The 14,740-nt window shown below is 40.4% G+C and overlaps 1 protein-coding gene across 1 annotated transcript in view; it reads right to left on the bottom strand.

The window, feature by feature from the left end:
• Fbxl2 (F-box and leucine rich repeat protein 2) overlaps positions 1-14,740 on the bottom strand; it is a 75,371-nt gene that overhangs the window by 28,192 nt on the left and 32,439 nt on the right. The window lies entirely within an intron of this gene.

Below are 14,740 nucleotides of genomic sequence, written 5' to 3'. Positions count from 1 at the left end.
CAAAGCCAGCCAGGGTAGAAAAGTCATGTGACTCTTATCTCCAATAAACTACCAAAAAAGTGAACATTAGTGGAGCTGTTGCTTAAATGGTACAGTACTAACCCCTGAGTGAAAAAGCTCAGAGACAGAGCCTGAGTTCACGTCCTAGGACTGGCACAAAAGGAGAAAGGGGAGAAGGGGGAAGGGAGAAGGGAGGGAGGGAGGAAGGAGAGAGAGAGAGAGAGAGAAAGAAAGGAAGGAAGGAAGGAAGGAAGGCAGAGAGAAAGAGAGAGAGAAAGAAAGAAAGAGAAAGAAAAGAAAGAAAGAAAGAAAGAAAGAAAGAAAGAAAGAAAGAAAGAAAGAAAGAAAGAAAGAAAGAAAGCAAGAAAGCAAGAAAGCAAGCAAGCAGGCTGGGAATATGGCCTAGTGGCAAGAGAGCCTGCCTCGTATACATGAAGCCCTGGGTTCAATTCCCCAGTACCACATATATGGAAAACGGCCAGAAGTGGCGCTGTGGCTCAAGTGGCAGAGTGCTAGCCTTGAGCAAAAGGAAGCCAGGGACAGTGCTCAGGCCCTGAGTCCAAGGCCCAGGACTGGCAAAAAAACAAAACAAACAAACAAAAAAGAAAGAAAGAAAGAAAGAAAGAAAGAAAGAAAGAAAGAAAGAAAGAAAGAAAGAAAGAAAGAAAGAAAGAAAGAAAGAGAGAGAGAAAGAGAGAGAGAAAGAGGGAGAGAGAGAACAAGGCTGGGCAATACCCATGTGGTTGGATGTATTTGTTCACCTGATAAAAAAAATAAGAATTCACCAATTGACTCAATGTTTAAGTGACTGGTTTTCCCGACAAAATTTAAGAAGTCACAATAGATGAGAGCAAAGTGCAGCAAGCAAGAAGCTGCCTGCCATAAGTCAGGCTTCCTGGAGGGAACACAGCTGCCTGGGGGCCTGGATGTATCGACAGAGTTGTTCAGTGCTGTGCAGCCGCTGCTGAAAGAGCAGCTCCTCTGTGAGAAAGTAGGTGGGTGAGGCCTGGGATATCTCTGTCTCAACTCTGGTAGTCCTGGAAGGTAATTGCAAGGCTGTGCCTGCACGTGAAAGTGAGAGGCCATCAGCCTCCTAGAAAGTTCCTTGAAAGCCTTCAAAGTAGTAATCAGTGGAAAGCTAAGAGTTCCTGGACTGGGTGCAGCACAAATGGGAGCTTCAATGTGTTCCTCTAAGCAGCATCATGGACCAGAGACTGCACAGGCATCATTCTCCCCCACCAGCCCACAAGGGCTACGACTGCCTGAGAAGGTTTAGCGGCCCTTAGTACATGAGATGTTGGTGGCTGAGGTATGTGTACTTACACACATTAAACACACACAAGCTATCTGTGCTGCATGCCTTCACTGCCTCTATAAAAACAAATCTTTCCTAACACAGCGCCCTGCTGCCTCACAGGCCACCTCCCATTCCCTGCCATATGCCTGTTCCTCAAGCAGCCACTGTTCACTGCCTATTCCCAAACAAACCAAGTATGGGAACCAGGCAGGTACAGAAAAATCACAATTCATGCTGAGGGCGAGTTCTAACATGTAAGATAAAGGTAAAAGGGGTTCCTAAGTTTCCCTGGAAAATCTCTTGTCCCACCTTGAAGAAATCCCAACTCTCTCAGCTCACAGTAACATCCATGTTGGGAAGAAGTTATAGTCTTCAGGACAGCATGCACTCATCACTGCATTGCAATCAGGAATGTGTGCTACTATTATCTCCATTGTACAGATAGACATGAAGGCTAGAGAGGTTAAGTTACCTGCCCAAGCCACACAGATAGTAAGAGCAGAGTTAGGATTGGAACCTTAGGCAGTCTGCAGGGCTCTAGAGCCCAAGCCCATGATCACTGCATTTGCATGCTTGAAATAGATGTTCTCTGTCATCACAGGTAAGGTAAAGCAGTTTTCATGTACTGTGCATGTGGATGGAAAAAAAGTAAATTCTATGTAACAGAAGCAAGATACATACCAAGACATACTGGAATAAGCAAGTAGGATAGAAAGTTTCATTGCTCACCTCGAGCTTACCACTCAATTTTATGGTCACTTAATGAACACATATGTGGCCTGAGGTGTTTTCCTCATTGCCCACCCCCACAAGTGAATGTATTTTTCACAAATAGACATGACACTCTGAACTGCCGAAATGCAGCCTAGGCAAATCTCTGACTCTTTATGAATGCTCTGAAGGACAAAGCCTGGATTACTACCAACACCCACAAAAAGCTTTCTGAAACTTTTACTGGGATTACATTGAATTTACAGAATTGAGATTTTCACTTAAATTTAACACTTAAATTTCAATCTAGAAACAATATATTCTACTTATCCAGTTAATTTCCTCACCGTATTTTTGTAGTTTTTCACGTAGGTACCTTGCTTATTTTAGATAGTCTTCATTATTTCATGTTGTTACTATGAAAATGGAGTATTTTAAATGTCATTTTCTAATTGCGGTAGCATATACATAACCCATATATTAATTTTTATCTAGCATCATTTCTCATCTATTCATTTGAACAATTTTCTATATACAAAACCAATTTTTTAAATAATGACAATTTTCTTCCTTTCTAACAAGTATGCTTTTTGTTTCTTTTTCTTGCAAGTAGTGATAATCATATCTAGTACATGATAAACAGAACTGGTAATGAAAAGTCATCTGTAAGATTTCCACCACTGAGAAACACCTATCACTCTTCAATCACTGATTTCATTTGCTATAGGCAGTCTCCATGCCTTTTCAATTATTTCACATTGTTACACCCCATAAAACAACTCCATTTTGTTATGCATGACTTGAATACCCTTTACCATATGCTTACTTTGCCCTTTAAATTTTTGTTTAAAATAAGAACAGGTAGTAAGTTGCCATATATGTCCCTCCCAGTTCCCTTATTAACATATGGCACGTCTGTTTGGATGAACCATTATTGATAAATTCCACTTGAATTGTTAGAGATTTCAAGTATCTCTTTAAATGTCTAATCTCTTCACTTATTCTAACTACCATTTCCTATAAATTCTCTCACATATCTGTAAGAGCTGATTTGTTATGGTTGTTGTTTATGCCTGTCCTGGGGCTTGAATTCAGGGTCTGGATGCTGCCCCTGAGCTTTTGTGCTCAAGACGAGCACTCTACCACTTGAGTCACAGCTCCACTTCCAATGTTTTTGGTAGTTAATTGGAGATAAGAGTCTCACAGACTTTCCTGCTCAGGCTGGAACCGGGATCCTCAGATCTCTGCCTCCTAAGTAGCTAAGATTACAGATATGAGCCACTGTCTCCCAGCTTGCAAGAGCTGTTTTAGTGCTCATGTACCAACTCCAATAACAAAGTCATCAAAAATTCTACTTATACTGACTGCATTCTCCTTTATGCTTCTTTGCATGTGAAGAATGTGGAATGATTTTATCATAGCTTGTTATTTCCAAGACTGAAGATTATGTTTATTTCCAATGAAGATTATGTTTATTGCCTGCTCATTCACAGTCCTCCTAGAGTTCAGCTGCACTGGAGCTGGGTCACAGTTTAAAATACATTTGGGGGAATAGTTCTAATACTTCCAGTCCTTTTTTGCACTGATTATTTTTATTTATTTTGGCAATCCAGGAGGTTGAACTCTGGGCCTAGGAGCTATCCCTGAGCTTTTGTGCTCAAAGCTTAGTGTTCTACCACTTGAGCCAGCGCTACTTCCAGCTTTTTTTTTTTTATGGTTAATTAGAGATAAGAGTCTCCTGAACTTTCCTGCCTGGGCTGGCTTCAAACCACAATCCTCAAATCTCAGTCTCCTGGAGTAGCTAGGATTACAGGTATGAGCCACTGGCACCTGACTACATGGGTTATTTTTAAGATAGGGTCTTGCTTTTTGCCTGGACTGGCCTAGACTGTGATTCTACTGTAACTGGATAATGGGTAAATATATTTTTTCCAGTCCTGGGGCTTGAACTCAGTGCCTGGGCACTGTCCCTGAGCTGCTTTTGCTCAAGGTTGGCACTCTACCACTTGAGTCACAGCACCGCTTCTGGGTTTTTCTTTTTATGTGGTACTGAGGAATCAAACCTAGGGCTTCATGCATGCTAGGCAAGCACTCTACCACTAAGTCACCTACCTTCTCAGCCTATATTTTATCTTTTTTAATAAATCATAAATATATACACTTTTGTCAATTACAAAAAATTTTAAAGAGCATTAGTCTTTTGAGTGTACAGATGGTTGCAAGGTGGCTTTACACTCTTCCATAGAAAATAACATTAGCCAGCTTTGTTTCTGTATGGGCTTAGGGTTTCAGAATTAAAGTTCACCACAAAGTGAGTGGGCAGTGTGGTTTAGCAGAATATGTGCCTAACCTGCATAAGGCCTTGTGTTCCATCTCTAGAGCTATAAGTCATAATTAGTGTTTTATCTATTATAGGTAAATAAATGTGGATTTCTGGGATGTCAGGAAAATCATAAGATGACAACATTCTGAAAGCATTTTTTCACTAAAGAGCAATAAATATTCAGAGAAAAATGAGCTTTGAACAGGCCTTAATTCAAATGTATACAAGCCCTTTAAAGTCCAAATATCATGTTCTGGCCAGCTACAGGATCATGATGAAGTCATTTGACCTTTGAGCTTTAGGGATTTTCATCTACAAAGTATAGATGAAAGCAAGGTGTGGGTAGCTCAAACCTGTAATCCTAAATTTCTAGAAGAGGCTAGAGTATTCTAGGCTATACAAATTGTTTTTTCTTCTTTAATTGTTCTACTGGGGTTCAAACTTAGGACCTTGTGTTCTACTACTTGAGTTAGGCCCCCAGTTCTTTTATATTATTATTTTGTCTTTAGAGTATGGTCTCACTAACTTTGCCTTGAACTAATGAGGCAGGAATGACTCTACCTCTCAAGTAGCTAGGATTACAGGCATGCACCACTATATCTGGCTATAAACTCTCAAAACTACCACCTTTTAGGTAAAGACACAACATTTAGGAAGCTGTTGGAAGTAGAATTAAAAGGCCTGGTGCTAGTGGCTCACATCTGTTGTCTTAGCTACTCAGAAGGCTAAGATCTGAGGATCTAGGTTCAAGGCTATCCTGCAAAGACAAATTCAAGACAATAATTTCCAATTAACCACCAAAAAGACAGAACTGGTGGCATGGCTCGTGTGGTAAAGCTTATTTTTTGAATCTTAGAGTTTAAGGCCCCAAGTTCAAACTCCAGTTAGCACCAAAAGAAAAAGAAGGAAATTGACACTGATAACTATATCGTTAAGTCATCTACAGGTCTTAATCAAAGTCTAACACTATCCCCATTAGAGCAGAAGAAAACTTCTGACCTAAGATCAATCCAGATCACATACTGCATTTGGCTATTATGTGTTTGCTTCAGTCCTCTTAAATTCGAACTTCATATCTTTAGTTTTTACATTTCATGATTTCAAATTTTCTTAAGCATATAGACCAGTTACTTATAGACTATTCCTATGTCTTTTTGTCTGATGTTTCCTTACAAGCAAAATCAGAATATAAACTTCTATCAGGACTTCCACAGAAGTGGCATATCTAATCAGGAAGCACATGGCACTCACCTGTCCTACTCCTAGTGATGCTAGCAAGTTGTCTGCTTAAGATGCTCTACCTGACTGCTTTGCTATCATTTACTATTTTTACCTTGGAAATTAGTATGTATCTTGTGGGAAGATTGTTTGAAACTATGTAAATACTATTTCTCACCCTACATTTATGTATCTCATTACTTCTAAAACTGGTAAAAGGAAAAGAATCAGGTGTTTAAACCAACATTTCTTATTTTAAAAAAAAAACGTTAGAAATGGGCACCAATATATAAACAAGAGACTATATATTCTAACTAATTAAGAAAAACAAGGTTAACTGTAACCTGTCTGTACATCACCTTTCTAATAAAATGAAATTTAAAAAAGGAGGATTGGTAAATCAGATTTTCAGCCTCAATTGATAAATTATTTAATACTAGGGGTTCAATATCTCAGATTAGATACTAAGATCTCAAATAAGAGCAAAAATTGTATCATACATATGTGTATTTAAATATATATTTATATACATGTATATTTATATGCCTAGAAGAACTTGATTATGACAATAGGACTGTATGGGGGAATGAGGGAGAGAAGAGGAGACGGAAAGAATGATGGAAGGGAATAATACACAAATACTTTGCATCTCCATATGAAACTGGTAAGAAATCCCACTGAAAACTGTTAAATAATGGGGAGTGGGGAGAGCAATAGAGGAAATTATTATGGTTAAACTATAATACACACACGTGAACTACCACAGGAAAAACTCTTGATACAATGAATATATATTTAACAATAGTAATAACAATAATAGTATAATGACAAAGGGTAAAACAGGCTTTGTTTGGGGAGTTAGTGGCAGTGGGAATTGGGATGAATGTGGTCAAAGTACTTTATGTGTGAGCATGAACATTGGAAACAGCTGAAACTGTTTTAAGAAAGGAGGATGGGAGTAAGAGGAGACTCACAAAAGGTAAGGTTGATGTGATACATTGTATGCATGTGTGGAAATGTCACAACAAAACTGCCTTTGTACAACTAATGTATGCTAATTTAAAAAATCTTTAAAGAAACAAAAACCAAGCATTTGATTTGACTCCTGATGAAAGAACACATCACTGAACAACGGCCTACCAAAGGGACAGTTCAGTTTCATCAAGCCTCTGTAGCTGCTGTTAATTTTCAAGAAATACAGATGCCAGAGGAAATACGTTGAAACTAGATTCTTAAGTGACTAGCATTCAGACTGTGGGAACACTCACAGAACCGATCATCCAAGCCCTTCAAGACTCAAATTAGCCAGCAAAAAGCTGGAAATTAAAGTATAGTTCAAGGGGGTTGGGAATATGGCCTAGTGGCAAGAGCACTTATCTTATATACATGAAGCCCTGGGTTCAATTCCTCAGCACCACATATATAGAAAACGGCCAGAAGTGGCGCTGTGGCTCAAGTGGCAGAATGCTAGCCTTGAGCAAAAAGAAGCCAGGGACAGTGCTCAGGCCCTGAGTCCAAGCCCCAGGACTGGCAAAAAAAAAAAAAAAAAAGTATAGTTCAAGTATTAGAGCACTAGCTGTGAGTGAAAAAGCCAAGTGAAAGCACAAGGCTCAAAGCTGAAACCACAGTACGAGAACATACACACACATACAGACATATATACACACACATAAGATTTGTAATTTTTATAAATTTTTTAGTGGCAGTGCTATTTGAACTCTGATCTCACACAAGATAAGCAGGTGATTCTACCACTTGAACCACACTACAGGCCTTTTTGCTTTAGTAATCTTTCTGATAGGATCTCACTTTTTTTGGGGGGGGGGTCCAGGATGGCTGGGATTCAGTGTTCCTACTTACACCTTCCATGTAACAGCTTCATAGGCATGTGCAACTACACTCATCTATTGGTTGAGATAGGGTCTTGCTAAGTTTTTGCATGGGCATATCTTGAACTTTAATCCTTTTATTCTCCACCTCCTGAGTACCTGGAATTATAGATATGAGCCACCATGCCCAGCCAAAGATTTGTAATTTTTAATAGGCAAGACTAAACTGTCAGATCTAAGGATATGTCTAAGAGTGGTAAATCTATAAAGAAATGAAATATAGTCAATGATGAGTGAAAGTGAATTACATAAGACACAAAGGTGCTACACTGGTAACTGATGAGGTTTTCTTTTTTTTTTTTCTTCTTCTTCTTTATTGTCAATGTCAAGTACAGAGGGGTTACAGTTTCATATGTAAGGCAGTGTACCTCCTCCCTCATTTTTTCCTCCATCTCCCCCATCCCCATTCCCTTCCCCCCTCAATGACTAGGGAACTAAGTGATAGCAGGGGTAAAACCACAAGAAGGGAATAGGAGAGAAAAAAAAGGGTACAGTTTCACATGGCATGTTGAAAACAATTACAACAATGATGTATCACTTATTTCTTGATGATGTTTTCTTTACCAATTTATGGGATGTTTATAAGACGTTTGTGTTAAATATTTACTTGTGTAGTTCTCTGACTACCTGTTATACTTCACAATAAAAATGTAATTGTGGTTTGTGCTGCTTCAGTGATGAGAATGGAATCCACAGTCTCAAGCAGGCAAACTCTCTACCACTGAGTTACCATTACCCTGCCCATCCCTAACCAGTCCTAAAAAGAATTGTGGGGGAGGAGGGCGGTCCTGGGGCTTGAACTCTGGGTGTGGGCACTCACTATCTCTGAGCTTTTGTACCCAAGGCTAGCATTTGAGCCATAGCTCCACTTCTGGCTTTTTAGTAGTTAATTGGTGGTAAGAGTCTCATGGACTTTTCTACCTAGGCTGGCTTTGAACCGTGATCCTCAGATCTCAGTCTCCTAAGCAGCTAAGATTACAGGTATGGGGCTCGGAATATGGCCTAGTGGCAAGAGTGCTTGCCTCAAATACATGAAGCCCTGGGTTTGATTCCCCAGCGCCGCATATACAGAAAACGGCCAGAAGTGGCACTGTGGCTCAAGTGGCACAGTGCTAGCCTTGAGCAAAAAAGAAGCCAGGAACAGTGCTCAGGCTGAGTCCGATCCCCAGGACTGGCAAAAAAAAAAAAAAAAAAAAGATTACAGGCATGAGCCACCAAGGCCCTGCTAAAAAGGTTTTTGAAAGAAAAAGATGATGCTGTATGTGTCAGAAAAGCAACTACAGGGCTGGGAATTTGGCTTAGTGGTAGAGTGGTTGCCTAGCATGCATGAAGCCCTGGGTTTTATTGCTTAGTACCACATGAACAGAAAAAGCTGAAAGTGGAGCTGTGGCTCAAGAGGTAGAGTGCTGGCCTTGAGCAGAAAGAAGGCATGAACAGTGCTTAGGCCATGAGTCCAGCCCCAGGACTGGCAAAAAAAAAAAAAAAAGAAAGAAAAAAGGAAACAACCACAGAACCCAATACTTAAAACTGAGTAAGGAAAACACCATTTCATAACCTGTGAAATACAACAAAGTGGCTAGAAAATTATGAGGTAGATGCCCAACTCAGAAAAATAGCTAAAGAAAACAAATTCCAAGAAAGGATGATGATATTTAAAGCAACATGAGTGGCAATAATTAAAATAGAAAAGAGTGTTGGGAAGTAGCTTAATGTCAGTGTATGTTTTCTATGAACAAAGTCCTGGTTTGATCTTCAGGCTGAGAGAGAGGAAGAAGGGAGGGAGAGAGGGAGGGAGAGAAAGAAAAGAGGGAAAAAGGGAAAGAGGATACGGGAAAGGGGGAGGAAGGGAGAGAGAGAATGAATATAAACACAAAACCTAAAGCTGGTTATTTGAAAACACAAAGGTAAAATTCTAAGGAGTAATTAGCAAAGAGAGAGAACCTGAGCATAAAATTATTGTGAGGGGGAGCGGGGAGGGGGGAATGAGGGAGGAGGTAACAAACAGTACAAGAAATGTATCCAATGCCTAACTTATGAAACTATAACCTCTGTGTACATCATTTTAACAATAAGAAAAAAATTAATGAGTGAAAATAGCACACTACAACAGGCACTACAAAGCTTAGAAAGACAACTATCATGTTAAAAACGATGAAACTTTAAAAAGTTTAAAACTTCAGACAAAATTGGCACATCTCCAGAAAATAAAACTAAGAAACATTGAAAATGTTATTCATATTAAATAAATAAAAGTAGTAGCTATTTTCTCACAAAGAAAATTCTGTTTTCATAACTTTAGAATTTCAAAGAACAATTAAACTGACTTTCAGATAACAGGAAATAAGTATTTTCAACTCAATTTTATGAGGTTTATTCATTCAAATAACAAAGATGGCAAAGAAAACTGATACACCCAGTCACTCAAAAAAAAAAATGCCTCACACAGAAAATTAACAACATAGTAATATAGACTCTAGAAATAGATTCATATGAAGAGAGGTCATATGGCATTTCTTCAGAGGAAGAATGATCCAGTAAGAAGATCTAGAAAACTGATAGTCTAGACAGAAAGGATGATAAAAATAAGACTCCTGGGGCTGGGGATATGGCCTAGTGGCAAGAGAGCTTGCCTCGTATACATGAGGCCCTGGGTTCGATTCCCCAGCACCACATATACAGAAAACGGCCAGAAGTGGCGCTGTGGCTCAAGTGGCAGAGTGCTAGCCTTGAGCAAAAGGAAGCCAGGGACAGTGCTCAGGCCCTGAGTCCAAGGCCCAGGACTGGCCAGAAAAAAGACTCCTGTCTTATGTATAAAGATCATTACCATAGAGTTGAAAAATCATAAACAGTTTTCCAACTTTTGGTACAAAACTGTCTTGAAATTAGGGAAGGGTTGCTTAATTAAGCACAGAAAACAGCAGACAGGTAGCTCGTCCCTGGAATCCTAGCTACTCAGGAGGCTGAGATCCTCAGGATCAAAGTTCAAAGCCACCCTGGGCAGGAAAGTCCAAGAGACTCTAATCTCTAACCACCAGAAAGCTGGAAGTGGAGCTGTGGCTCAAGTGGTAGAGGCCAGCCTTGAGCAAAAAGCTAAAGGACAATACCCAGATCCTAAGTTCAAGCCCAAGTACCTGTACAAAGACAGAGACAGACAGAGACAGAAAGAGAACAAAAAGTGAAAATATACTTGACTTCACAAAATGTGTCTGGTCATCAAAAAATGGCTAAATGACCAGGCATAGGTATAGCACAGGCTTGCCTGTAACCTCAAAACATGGAAGCTGAGGAAATCACAGCTTAAGGTCAGCCTGGGCTACCTACCAAGATTGTCTCAAAAAAACAAAACAAGTTAGATGTAGTGGCTCAGTTCTGTAGTCCAATCTATTTCTGAGGCAGATAGTGGGCAGCATCACAGTTAAGGCCAGCCCAGGTTTAACAAAAACTTTGTGAGACTCTATTTTTTTTTCAGGTTCTTTTTAAAAAAATTATTTATTAATTGAACACAAATTTTTTGACAAGGTGTTGTGCAAAAAGGGTACAGTTACATAGTAGAACAGTGTGTACATTTCTTGTGATAGCTTACGCCCTGTTTTTCTATCCCTTCTCTAGGTCAGGTAGACATATATACAATATACAATGTATCAAGAATATATACAGGGGCTGGGGATATGGCCTAGTGGCAAGAGTGCCTGCCTCATATACATGAGGCCCTGGGTTCGATTCCCCAGCACCACATATATAGAAAACGGCCAGAAGTGGCGCTGTGGCTCAAGTGGCAGAGTGCTAGCCTTGAGCAAAAAGAAGCCAGGGACAGTGCTCAGGCCCTGAGTCCAAGCCCCAGGACTGGAAAAAAAAAAAAAAAGAATATATACAGTAGCCACGTGGCCACGCCCAAGAAAGTTCGCCTAGGGCTTTAAATGTAATGTTGATATTAGACAATATGTCGACAGTAGTCTTATATGAACGTACAAACATAGCTTTTGAGCTATTGTATTCCCCTGAGAGGTCAATTTTTGACCTTTATATGTTGAGTAATTGTTTGGTTTTAGTTACATACTGTTGGGTCGCTGCCCCAATCCTGTGGGGAATACTATTTGACAAGCAGTTTTTGGTTTCACAGACTTGGTCTCTACTGTCTCTCTGTCTCCCTTTGTTAACAGTCATATATCAGGGAGATCATGCCCCTTTGTTTTCTGTGTTCTAGGCTTGTCTCACTCAACATTATTTGTTCGAGTTCTGACCATTTCCCTGCGAATAGCAATATTTGTCAGACTCTATTTTGATCACTAGCTGGGTGCAGTGGTATATACCTGTCATTCCAAGCTACAAGGGAAGCACAAATAGTAGAATATAGTCCAGGACCAGCTGGACATGAAGCAAGACTCTATCTTGAAATAAGCAACGCAAAAAAGAACTAAGGGTATGGCTCAAGTGGTACAGTGATGGCTGAACAAGTGTCCTCCTCAATAAAGCTCCTCATCCCCCACCCCAAAAAAACTTTAAGAAATGGGGGGTGGGGACTGAAGCCCAAGAGTAGACTGCTTGCATGCTGAGGCCCTGGGTTCCAACCTGATCTCTCATACATACATACATACATACACACACACACAGCACCCTACTTGATGGGTTCCAAGTGAAAAAAATATTGCTGGAAGCATATTACTAAAACAATGAAAAAATGGTACTGCAAATGTAAAGAACTCCTACAAATCAACAAGAAATAGGTAACTCATAGGCAAAACAAAAACAAAAACAGAAACCAGCAACAAACTTCATTTCATAGTTACATGTAACAAACATTAACAAATATTCAACATTACTACGAGTCTGAGGAACTGAAACCAAAAACATAATGAGATGTCACAGTACCCTTTCCTGACACAAACTACTGAATTCACAGTTCTGAAATTAATAGATCACTCACATAACTTTGCAGAGTGAAGACTCTGGGTTGTACTGTATCTAGGTCCTGTCCTTCCTATCTTGGGAACCTGGTTGGTATTTCAGGCTACTTCATTGAAGATTAACAAAAATCTAAGAAAATGTGATTACATACTTAGACTTTAGTTACCAACCCTAAAATAGTAAATAACAGCACACAGAAACAATGAGAAAGAAGTCTATAGATTTCTACATCTGATTTCAACTATATCACAATGGCACCACATTGTCTAATGCAAGACAAAAGAAAAGAAAAAAGGACAAAGAAAGAAAAAAGATTTTAACAAAAAGAAAAATGTGGAGACTTTGCATTGACTTAGCTCCCGGACGTGTCTGATTGTCCTCCGGTGAAAGAGGGCTGGGGGCTGGGGATATGACCTAGTGGCAAGAGTGCCTGCCTCATATACATGAGGCCCTGGGTTCGATTCCCCAGCACCACATATATAGAAAATGGCCAGAAGTGGCACTGTGGCTCAAGTGGCAGAGTGCTAGCCTTGAGCAAAAAAGAAGCCAGGGACAGTGCTCAGGCCCTGAGTCCTAGCCCCAGGACTGGCCAAAAAAAAAAAAAAAGAAAGAAAGAAGGCTGGGTGCAGGCGGTCTGTCGGCCCTTTCCTTTCTTGGCTAGTCCGGTGGGGGTGTGCTTCCCCATCTCTCCCGAAGGTCAGGGGAGTGCAGGGGGGAGGGGGGCTAAAAACCCCCGACAAAGGTCTTAGTTTGCTTTGCTTTGAAAATTCTTTTTATGTAATTAGAAATGAATGGAATGATTCCACTATTGCTTTGGAGGAAAGTTACAAAATAGTGATAAATAAAAGTAAGTTTTTCCATTAAAAAAAAAAAAAGAAAAGATGGGACTGGGGATATGGCCTAGTGGCAAGAGCGATTACCTCATATACATGAAGACCTGGGTTCAATTCCCCAGCACCACATATACAGAAAATGGCCAGAAGTGGCGCTGTGGCTCAAGTGGCAGAGTGCTAGCCTTGAGTAAAAAGAAGCCAGGGACAGTGCTCAGGTCCTGAGTCCAAGGCCCAGGACTGGCAAGAAAAAAAGAAAAGTGTACACAGATGTTTAAGCTCAAAACTGCAATGTATGCCCCCCCAAAGAGCATCTTGCCTGATGGACTACACTGGCATATGTAAAGCAGAAGGCATCACAGAGATCAAGAGGTAGAGGTAGAGGTTACAGTCCTTTAAAGTGCATAGAGTACTGAAAGCAACCAGCAGGCAAGAACATGCACCCAGTAACATCCGCACAAGAACAGGCCCTGACTGTGCTCTCCCCAGGCACCCATGCTTACACACAGCTCTGGGCTGTATATCTTTGTCACTCCAGCAAAAACCACAGTTACTTTCACTTTTCTCTCATAAGATTGGTTTGCAAATTTGAGAAAATTTTCAAATTGTTGTTTTTTGTCAATCCTGGGGCTTGGACTCAGGGCCTGAGCACTGTCCCTGGCTTCTTTTTGCTCAAGGCTAGCCACTCTACTTCTTGAGCCACAGCACCACTTCTGGCTGTTTTTGTTTTTCTATTTATGTGGTGCTGAAGAATCGAACCCAGGGCTTTGTGCATGCTAGGTAAGCACTCTACCACTAAGCCACATTCCCAGCCCTCAAATTGGTACTTTGATTTTATTATTTACAATGAAAAACTCAACTATTAAAACCATCAAAGGATGTGGAGCTCTTTTACTTTTAATCACCCAGAACTATTAGGCTTAATGAAGGCAATCAAATATGCCCTCACCAAGCCAGCACACACTGTAAACACTTACTTTGGTCATGTAGCCATGTACGTTTAAAAAGGAAACAGTGGAGATCTGATTTTTATAACTGTGTCTCATGAGAAGTTTCCTTCACTATTCCTTATCACTAACAGGAGCATTGTCCTCTGTTACCACATGTATGGCTGTGCCTCTATGGAGATTATCTCCCAATAGAGACATAGCATGAGGCGATATCTGAGGACCTAATCTGTGTCTGCACTTTACTTTTTTTTTTTTTTTTTTTTTTGCCAGTCCTGGGGCTTGGACTCGGGGCCTGAGCACTGTCCCTGGCCCCTGGCTTCTTTTTGCTCAAGGCTAGCACTCTGTCACTTGAGCCACAGCGCCACTTCTGGCCATTTTCTGTATATGGTGCTGGGGAATTGAACCTAGGGCTTCATGTATACAAGGCAAGCACTCTTACCACTAGGCCATATTCCCAGCCTTGCACTTGACTTTTTTTTAAAAAAAATTATCAAACTGAATTACAGAGAGGTTACAGTTTCATACATTAGGCATTGGATACATTTCTTGTACTGTTTGTTACCTCGTCCCTCATTCCCCCCTCCCCCCTCCCTTTTTCCCTTCCCCCTCCCCCCCCA

The sequence above is a fragment of the Perognathus longimembris genome, chromosome 6 (assembly GCF_023159225.1).
Source record: "Perognathus longimembris pacificus isolate PPM17 chromosome 6, ASM2315922v1, whole genome shotgun sequence".
NCBI classification, from domain to species: domain Eukaryota; kingdom Metazoa; phylum Chordata; class Mammalia; order Rodentia; family Heteromyidae; genus Perognathus; species Perognathus longimembris.
The sequence above is the reverse complement of the archived record's forward strand: the minus strand, read 5'-3'. Positions and strand labels throughout refer to the sequence as shown.